Raw genomic sequence first — 9,285 nt, forward strand, 5'->3', positions numbered from 1 at the left:
ATAAATGATCGAGTTACTATCAACAAATAATTTTTTTTTGACATGGATGTCAATAAAATATCCACGAGATTTACTTATAAGGAACATATGGTGATCATATATAAATGATGGAGTTAGTATCAACAAATAGGTTTTTTTTATCATGGATGACAATAAACTATCCGCGAGATTTACTAATAAGTAACATATGACGATCATGTATAAATTATTGTAGTATTATAAATAGATAGGTTTCGTATAACATGAAAATTGACAAACTTATTCACGTGGGTGACTGACAAGTAAAGTAGACGGAGATCATGTATAAATGTTATTAGTACTATCAACAAATAGTTTTTTATTTGATGTGAATGTCAATAAACTATTCACAAGAGTTACTAACATGTAACATATGACGATCATATATAAATGATCGAGGTACTATCAACATATAGGTTTTAATTTGATGTGAATGTTAATAAACTATTCACGTGAGTTACTAATAAGTAACATTTAGAGTGATCATGTATAAATGACCGTAGTACTATCAACAATTAGGTTTTTATTTGACGTGAAAGTTGACAAACTTGTTCACGTGAGTTACTAATAAGTATTGAATAAATGATCAAATTACTATCAACATATAGTTTTTCAGGATGGTCATCTAGAAATGATCTTGAATACCTATCAACAGATCAGGTTTTCAGTTGATCATACACAAATGATCTCGAGAACCTATTAATAAATAGGGTTTTAGATTGATCATACACAAATAATCTCGGGTACATATCAATAGATATAGTTTTAGGTTGATCATACACAAATGATCTCTAGTACCTATCAACATATAGAGTTTTAGATTGACCATACACAAATGATCTCGAGTACTTATGAATATATTGGATTTCGGTTGGATCATACACAAATGATCTCGGGTACATATTAACAAATAAGGTTTTAGGTTGATCATACACAAATGATCTCGAGTACTTATCAACATATAGGATTTTAGGCTGATCATACACAAATGATCTCAAGTAGTTATCAGCAAATAGGGTTTGGTTAGATCATACACAAATGATCTCGAGTACCTATCAATAAATAGGGTTTTAGGTTGATCATACATAAATGATCTTGAGTGCCTATCAATGGATAGGATTTCGGTTAGATCATGCACAAATGATATCGGATACCTATCAACAAATAGGGTTTTGGTTGGATCATACACAAATAATCTCAGGTATCTATCAACATATAGGATTTCGGTTGGATCATACACAAATAATTTTTGGGTGCCTATCAATAGATAGAGTTTTCCACTTCTTGGAGACGCGACCGCTTAATTTTTTTTTAGTATTTGTCTTGACTTCTTATGCCTTTAAGGGAACTATTTCAATATAATCTTCTCCCTTTAATTTTAAAAAGTGACGTTTACATTTAGTTGAAATTCGTCAATCAAAAATTTCAAGTTTTTAGAAGATAATTTGTATGTTATGATGAAAATTTATTTTCCTATTCTTACTCTCGGAAACATTTTTTGTTTGTTTGATTTTTTAAAGGAAGAGACTTAGGGGTTTTCAACAAAAGTTGAATTAGTCTGTTTGAGGCTCATTTTTTAACATTCTTTCATGACCTCTCAAGATTTTCTCGTAAAGAAATCAAATTTATTATTCTTTGATTTTCAAGATATTGGTTATAAATTTGATCTCGTATGCAAATAATTATCCATCTTAATTCTCGAAAAAGATGGTCAAAACTTGTTGTCTAGTTAAGGTTCAAATATTTTCGTCGCTTAGTTTTAAGCCACGTTACTTTGAAATTTTACTCATTTTTAAATAATTTTAAAGAGGGTTTAAAAACTTTCAGCTTTGAATTTTCTTTGCCAAATATGTTTTTTTCTTTCTATTTTGTTCAAAATGAGTATATCTAATAGAATCAATACATTTTTTCTTTTTTCGTAACGATCAAGACTAGAGTCTTAGTTAAAAACAACATGTGATTTCAATAACTCAACCTCTTTAAGTAATTTTTTAGGTTTCGAGGTGTATCTGGTAGAATCAATACATTTTTTCTCTTACCGTATCAAACAAGACTAGAGTCCGAGTGAGCTAAAAATGGTGATTTAAATACCTCAACCAACACATAAGCAATTTTCTATCTTTTTGTGGATATTTTTTTGTTTATTCATTTTTTTCTTTTTCAAAGGATTGCGTTTTAAACCTCTCCTTTATATTGTATCAAAAGAGATGAGATGTTCTTTAACAATTTATGGCTCTTGGCCTTTCTTTATGTTTTTTTTTTCTTAAAAACCTTCTTTTGATAGTTACTCTTACGGATAATCGTGTAGAACAAAAAGGATTTATGATCGATATCCTTCTATTGGAGTTATTATGAAACGTCGAGTTCGTTTTGAGATTATCACTTTTGGATAGAAGTGATGATCTTAAATTTGCCTCTACATTTTTCATAATATCCTCCTTATCACTTTATAGAAGGGAACAATGTTTTCTTCCTTTCTTAAAAGTTTATTGTGAAAGGATTGGAAATTTATGGCTTATTTTAGACCGAACCTACAAAAATGTAGGCTGCCTATGCATCTTCTTTACATCTTTTTTAGAAGATTCAGGTCTTTCGTAGTTTAGACAACTTCCTATTGATCAATGATAAAAGTTTTACAAAACTTGGATTAGACTCTATTGAAATAAACTCTTTTTAAAGTTGAGCTCAAGATCATTTTCCGCATAACTTGGTACTATACAAAATATATTTTAAGCGCATCGAGATTGCTCGAGACAATGAATTCTTCAACTTCTACCTTAGATAGGCGAACTGCTCCTCTAGAAATGATTTTCTTAATCATGAAACGTCATTCCCATTGGGGACAAAATTTTTCCTTGTTGTTTAGGAGTTTACGGGTTTGTTTGAGAACCATATCACCTTCCTTGATGTTTATGGGTTTACCTTTTTATTGAAGGTGTTGGACATTTTTTCTTTGGTAGGATTGAGTTTTGCACAATGAATTTAACATTTAATCCTCTATTAATGTTAGTTGGTCATATCGAGATTTGATCAAGTCTTCTTCGAGTACGTGTCTTTCTAAGAGTATTCTTAGAGAGGAAATCTAGAATTCGATTAGTTGTACAACGTCCATACTGTAAACCAATGAGTAAGGAGTTTTATCGGTCGAAGCTCGAGCGGTTGTACGATACCCCCATAGGCATATGACAATTTTTCGTGCCAATCCTTGTATATGTTATTCAACTTTTTGATGGTTTTATTCACTTTTTTGTTTGCTGCTTCGACCGTGCCGTTAGTTTGGAGTCTATAGGGCGATGATTGGTAATGCTTGATTTTAAATTTGTTGAACAATTGTAACACTTCTCATTGGAAGTGTTAATCATTATCTGAAATCAGGGCATGGGGGCCTCTATACCTTACAATTATGTTGATGTGGATGAATTTCGCCACGATAGACGATTTCAGAATTTTGTAAGAGACTGCTTCTACCCATTTGGTGAAACAGTTAATGGTTACGAGTTTAAATTTGAGTTCATTAGAAGCATGAGGATATATTTTCTCAATGACATTAATACCCCGGGTAGAGAACGGCTAGGGAAACATCATGTTGTAGAGTATTGATGTTAGTGTATATTTTAGATTTGCATAGATTTTGTATTGACGACATCTCTTTACATGGTTCATAAATTCTTGTTCTAGGTTTTGCGAAAAATATCATAAACGAAGTATGTCATTCAATTACAATTTCAATGTAGAAGGGGTAAAACTGAAAATTAATAAAATTATACACTTTAGTTTTATAATAATTATTATTAAGGTCAAATATTTCATCTAACAAATAATTAATAATAAGTTTTTAATACTAATTCTAACAATCATAACCTTGACTAATGAAGAAAACTTTATTTAATATTTTTTTAAGTAATGGGATTAAGCGAATGGGATGGAAAATGATGTGGATGTTGCAAAGAGGAACCCAGGAAGTACTGGTAGAGTGAACTTGAAAAAAAAAAAAAAATTTATTTTTTTGGTGGAGTTAGAATAAAATAATGAGAAAATTTTACATGTAACTAGGGATGAACATGGATTTAGTATTTTTAGATTTATAAAAGAAAATAATAAATAAAAGTGAAAAAAAAAATTAAAGACCCATGTCCTTTTTTATTATAAAAAAAATATTTATTTTGTTTCGTTAAACCCTTCTTAACCTAGATTTACTCTGAATATACTATATTCTTTAACTAATAAAGAATCATAAAATATATAATTTAAGAAAAAAGTCAGAGTAACTATTATATAAATAATAATATTATTAGTATTATTTTTGAAAGATTAAAATATACTATTTAAATATTAATTATTTATATAAAATAATTATTTATTATAAAATATAATTTGAATATAAAGAAAATAAATAAATTTAAAAGATATAATTTTAAACATACAAAACTCGTATCAAACCAATTTTAAACCATAATTAAAATCCAAATAATCATTCAAATCAAAATATATATATATATATATATATATATATATATATATATATATATATATATATATATTTCTTTGTGCGTTAAAGCTCACCTCAGCCATAGTTTTATATGTCCGACCCCGGATAAGTGACTAGGTTAATTCCTAAATATAATTTAAAATATTTATTTATCTCTTTTTTTTTCATTAATAATTTATCTCTTCATTCTATTATAATTTAGAAAAATGATAGAGAGCGCGACTTGAGACAGCGACTGGGAGCGCGATGCCTACGTGGTGTGCCTACGTGGGTTGACAGGTAGAATATTCTCTCATTTTATTAATTATTTTCTCTCTCCTCCTGTTATTAATAATTAGTTACTGGAGAGAAAATAATTAATCGTGAAAATAGAAATATTAGATAAACATTTATTTATAATATTTATAAGTAATAAAACTAAAAAAATATTAATAAGTCAATCTAAAAAAAAATAATAAAAAAAAGAAAAAAGAGGCCATAAAAAATATTTGATAAATAAAATTATTCAACTAATCATTGATATTAATTAGGGTTTAGGGTTTAGAATTTAGTATTTAGGTTTTAGAGTTTAGGATTTAGAGTTTAGGGTTTAAGGTTTAGGTTTAGAATTTATTTAAACATATTATTAAAATATTTAATGTGAGAATTTGTTATAAATTATTGATTTATTTTAACCTTTAAACGAGAGATAATAAATATCAAATAAATGAGTAAAATAATAATCGTGGAAATATGGATAAATGAGATAAATTAATTTGCAGAGATATAGAGAGAAAAATTATTTAATAAGAGGAGAGAGAAATTAATTAATAAGAAGAGAGATAAAATAATTAATAAAAAGAGAATATTCTACCTGTCAACCCACGTAGCACACCACGTAGGCATCGCGCTCCCAGTCGCTGTCTCAGAGTCGCGCTCTCTATCATTCCTCTATAATTTATTTTTTTATCTATCTTTTATAATTTATCTCTTTTACTTGTTAACGTGTAATTATATGTTTATATATTTTTATTACTTTAACTTATTTATTTGTATAATTTTTAGAGTAATAATTGGGATAGTAATAAATATATATATATATATATATATATATATTAAAAATTATATATTATATTGGATAAATATATATTAAATATAAAATTCTTAATTGTTTTTTAATTAAATATATTTGCGGGTAATAATTTATTTTATTTTTTTTAAATGAGTAATAATAGAAAAAATAAATAAATTAAATTAATTAAATATTTAATTTTTAAATATATGTGTATATATATATATATATATATATATATATTTACTCAAACCCTTGTTTCTCTTTTTTATTTTTTTTTAAAATATTTTATTTGCTTGTGATTTTTTTTTATAAATTTAATCCATTATGGTTAACTAACTCATAATGTTATAATTTTCTTTTATTATTATCCTATTAGGTTAACTCTTACTCCTAAATATTTGTTTTATGATTTGAGTTAAATAATCTTAATAATTAAGAATTTGTATCATATTAGTCTAATTTTAAATAAAATAAATAATAACAAAAATATCTAAATACATTTAAAATTAATATATATATATATATTTATAATTTTAAAATGTTATTTATAATACTTTATTAATAATAAAAGATTAAAGAGAGATAAATTATTAAATAATTTTTTTAAATATTAAACAATTAAAGAGGGAGAAAATATTAAATTATTTTATGGTGATAATAACAAATAGAGAATAATATATAGACGTCCTATGTCTAATGTGACATGTACATTAACACATAAATACACATATCATTGGTTGTCTCATTCGCTCCTTTATCTTTACTCATTATTTTGTTTTTTTAATGCAGATAGAGGTTGCATAAATTAAAGTTTTTTATACACCTTATGCAAATAACAATAATATTAAAAAAAAAAAAAAAACTTTGTCTCATCTTCTTGAAATGTACGGTTATTTAATAGGTTTTAAGGGTTATTTCTGAAATCATAATATATATTTTACATGGTTAAAAATTTAGAGATTTAATTTATTATTTTTCAATATAATTATTAAGATAGCATAAACATCCCTACACTTTAACTTAAGACGTTTTAAATAATAATTGAATTTGTAAGTATTTATATATTTATATATTTATTTATTTGTTTATTGTTGGCAGTGTCATCAAATTATTCATGAGAACAAAGTTTTTTTTTTATAAGTAAATATTTATATATTTTAATTTCTGAAAAGAGGTCTAGGTGACCGTATTTGGTGGGAACTGCATTTGGTATGGCTGGACCGGCTTTTGATGGAGACGACTGGCTGGGAGTACATTTTGACCTCTTGTTTAGAGACTCATAATCTGAATGGGGATATACTGGTTTAATTAGTTTAATTATGTATCAGTCTTTTAGTTGTTTAATTAATTTATTCTACTATATATTGTTTCTATGGCTTTTTTTATTATTAAAAATGATATATATATATATATATATATATATATATATATATATATATATATATATATATATATATATATATAGTATGTGAGTAAAAAAAACAACTGAAGTACCAAAATTCTTAAAGTATAAGAAGAAGAATATACATAGACAATGTAAGTGAGAAAGAAAAAAACTTAATAAGACTCAAATACTTTAGTTGCATATATGTTGTCTCCCGAATTCTTTTGTTTCTCTTTAATTATATCTGTCGAGTTATCTTAATTCAGTTCGATTGTCGAGAATTTAATTTTATCATTTTTGACTATGTCTTATTTTCTTTCAACTGATCCAATCGTAATCATGTGTCATATTGTTGGTTTTCATTTAGGTGTATATTATATGTAATATGATAATTAGTTCCCATCCAACTCTTATCCACAAGTGTGTAAAATGAAAAATCTCATCTTGAATGCATGCAATGCAAGTATTTCAATGATATTCGATCTCCAAATGCTTTTATTTGCCAGTACACTTTGGATAGCTAGCTTATTTAATAATAATAATAGTTAATCTTGGAGCTAGAATAATATTATATTTATAATATGGATCTATCAATATTATTAGTAAGGATACTGGCCGACATAGTTGCCTGGTGGATTATAGTTGCAGATTACAAACCACCATCCATTGTTAGTGCATTGAACCCTAGCACAGCCAAGTTGGATAGAGTTACGCCAAACAACTTGAGTATAGTGCAGACATTGTTGTCCTCCTGTACAAGCGTTTGAGCTATAAGAGTAGTAAGGTTTCTCTGCAACCCACAAATTTACTGCGGCTACTCCAGTGACGTACCACTACTTCCCTTGGCTAGATTCTCTCCGTAACCGCCGCCCGAATGGACGAGGTTACAATCCCCCATCCTTTGTTGGGCATAGTTATATGCGTAAGCTGCAACCGTGTCGTTCCACACCATGGGGCCCACGCCAACTTGGGATCGCGCCGTGTTGTGGACGTTGAGATAATCCTGTGGAGAGTTTTGGGCACGAGAAGAAGGGCATATTAATGATATTATTGTTATGGTAATAAAAAATGCCAATGAATTAATCATAGAGAAACAAGCCATATTGTAATTTATTATATATATGATGTGCCGAGATGCATAATATTATGGTTAGTTGGTTTCATTTATTTGGTATTTATAGTAGTAGGTCATGTATTATTTATATATAATTATTCAGAACTAACTAACTAACTAGAGTACTTACTACGATAGTTGAGATCAAATTATTGAGAAAAAGGTGATGACTAGTTGAAGCAAATAAGTTGACCAACAATAATGGATGGATGGGCATGCATGCATTCATTCTTCTTCCCTCAGTTGGACGTGAATCTCATTGCCTTAGCCAGTGGGTTAATTAATAAAGTTGGACATTTACACAGCTTTTTAGGAGGAGGGACTATTCTTTTATATTATATGCACATAAGGGATTAATTAAAGAATTCTTCACCTCAGCTTCTTTTATGTTTGCCAAATATAAAAAACCAAGGGCTTGTTGTGATTTGGGATAATGTAATAACTTGTTTATTTGAAAAAATAACGAGTTTTTGAAATTGTATATTTTACTTTTGTAAAAAAACTTTAAGGGTATTAATAAAATATATCTCCACTTCTAACGTAACAACAAAAAGATTTGAATATTCTCAGTTTTTAATACGAGGTGAGCAAAATCCCCTTTCACTAAAAAAAAACGATTTACAACAAACTCTCTACAAGAATATTTCCTTTAAAAGTGGTCATTAGTCATTATCTTATTACTATTATTATTCAGGAGGCTCCAATTAAAACTACAATTATATCAAATTTATTGAAAATTGATCAATTGTATTTTTGCGAGTACAATATTGATTCTCATGAGATTTGCACTAAAACTCAAAATGATGCAGAAAAATCCCTTATTCGGTAAAACTGTAACTAACCATGGATAAAAAAGTTTTGCAATAACATTTACGTTAATTACTTCACTATCTTCGTGTATATATATATATATATATATATATATATATATAGTTTGCATTAACTTTTGCAAATTTATCCATACTTGAGTTTGCAATATTTAATATTTAAAAATGATGCAATACAATTTGTAATTAGTTGATTATCTTTCAAGTTTAAGTCTTATATATATCATTTTTAATCTTATAATTTTTTTAATAAATCACTCCAAATTTTGAAGGATTAAACCGCAAACTACCAAACTTATAGATTTATTTATTCTCACATATTTATCCAAATAAACTTAGCTGAAATTTAGAATGAAATATTATTATATTAAAGAGATTTGATTATTTTAAAATATAAAT

The 9,285-nt window shown here is 27.0% G+C and overlaps 1 pseudogene; it reads right to left on the reverse strand.

Moving 5' to 3' along the window:
• Positions 1–7,544: 7,544 nt before the first annotated feature.
• LOC124940048 lies at positions 7,545–8,047 on the reverse strand (annotated as a pseudogene).
• Positions 8,048–9,285: the final 1,238 nt, after the last annotated feature.

The sequence above is a fragment of the Impatiens glandulifera genome, chromosome 1, assembly GCF_907164915.1.
Source record: "Impatiens glandulifera chromosome 1, dImpGla2.1, whole genome shotgun sequence".
NCBI classification, from domain to species: Eukaryota; Viridiplantae; Streptophyta; class Magnoliopsida; order Ericales; family Balsaminaceae; genus Impatiens; species Impatiens glandulifera.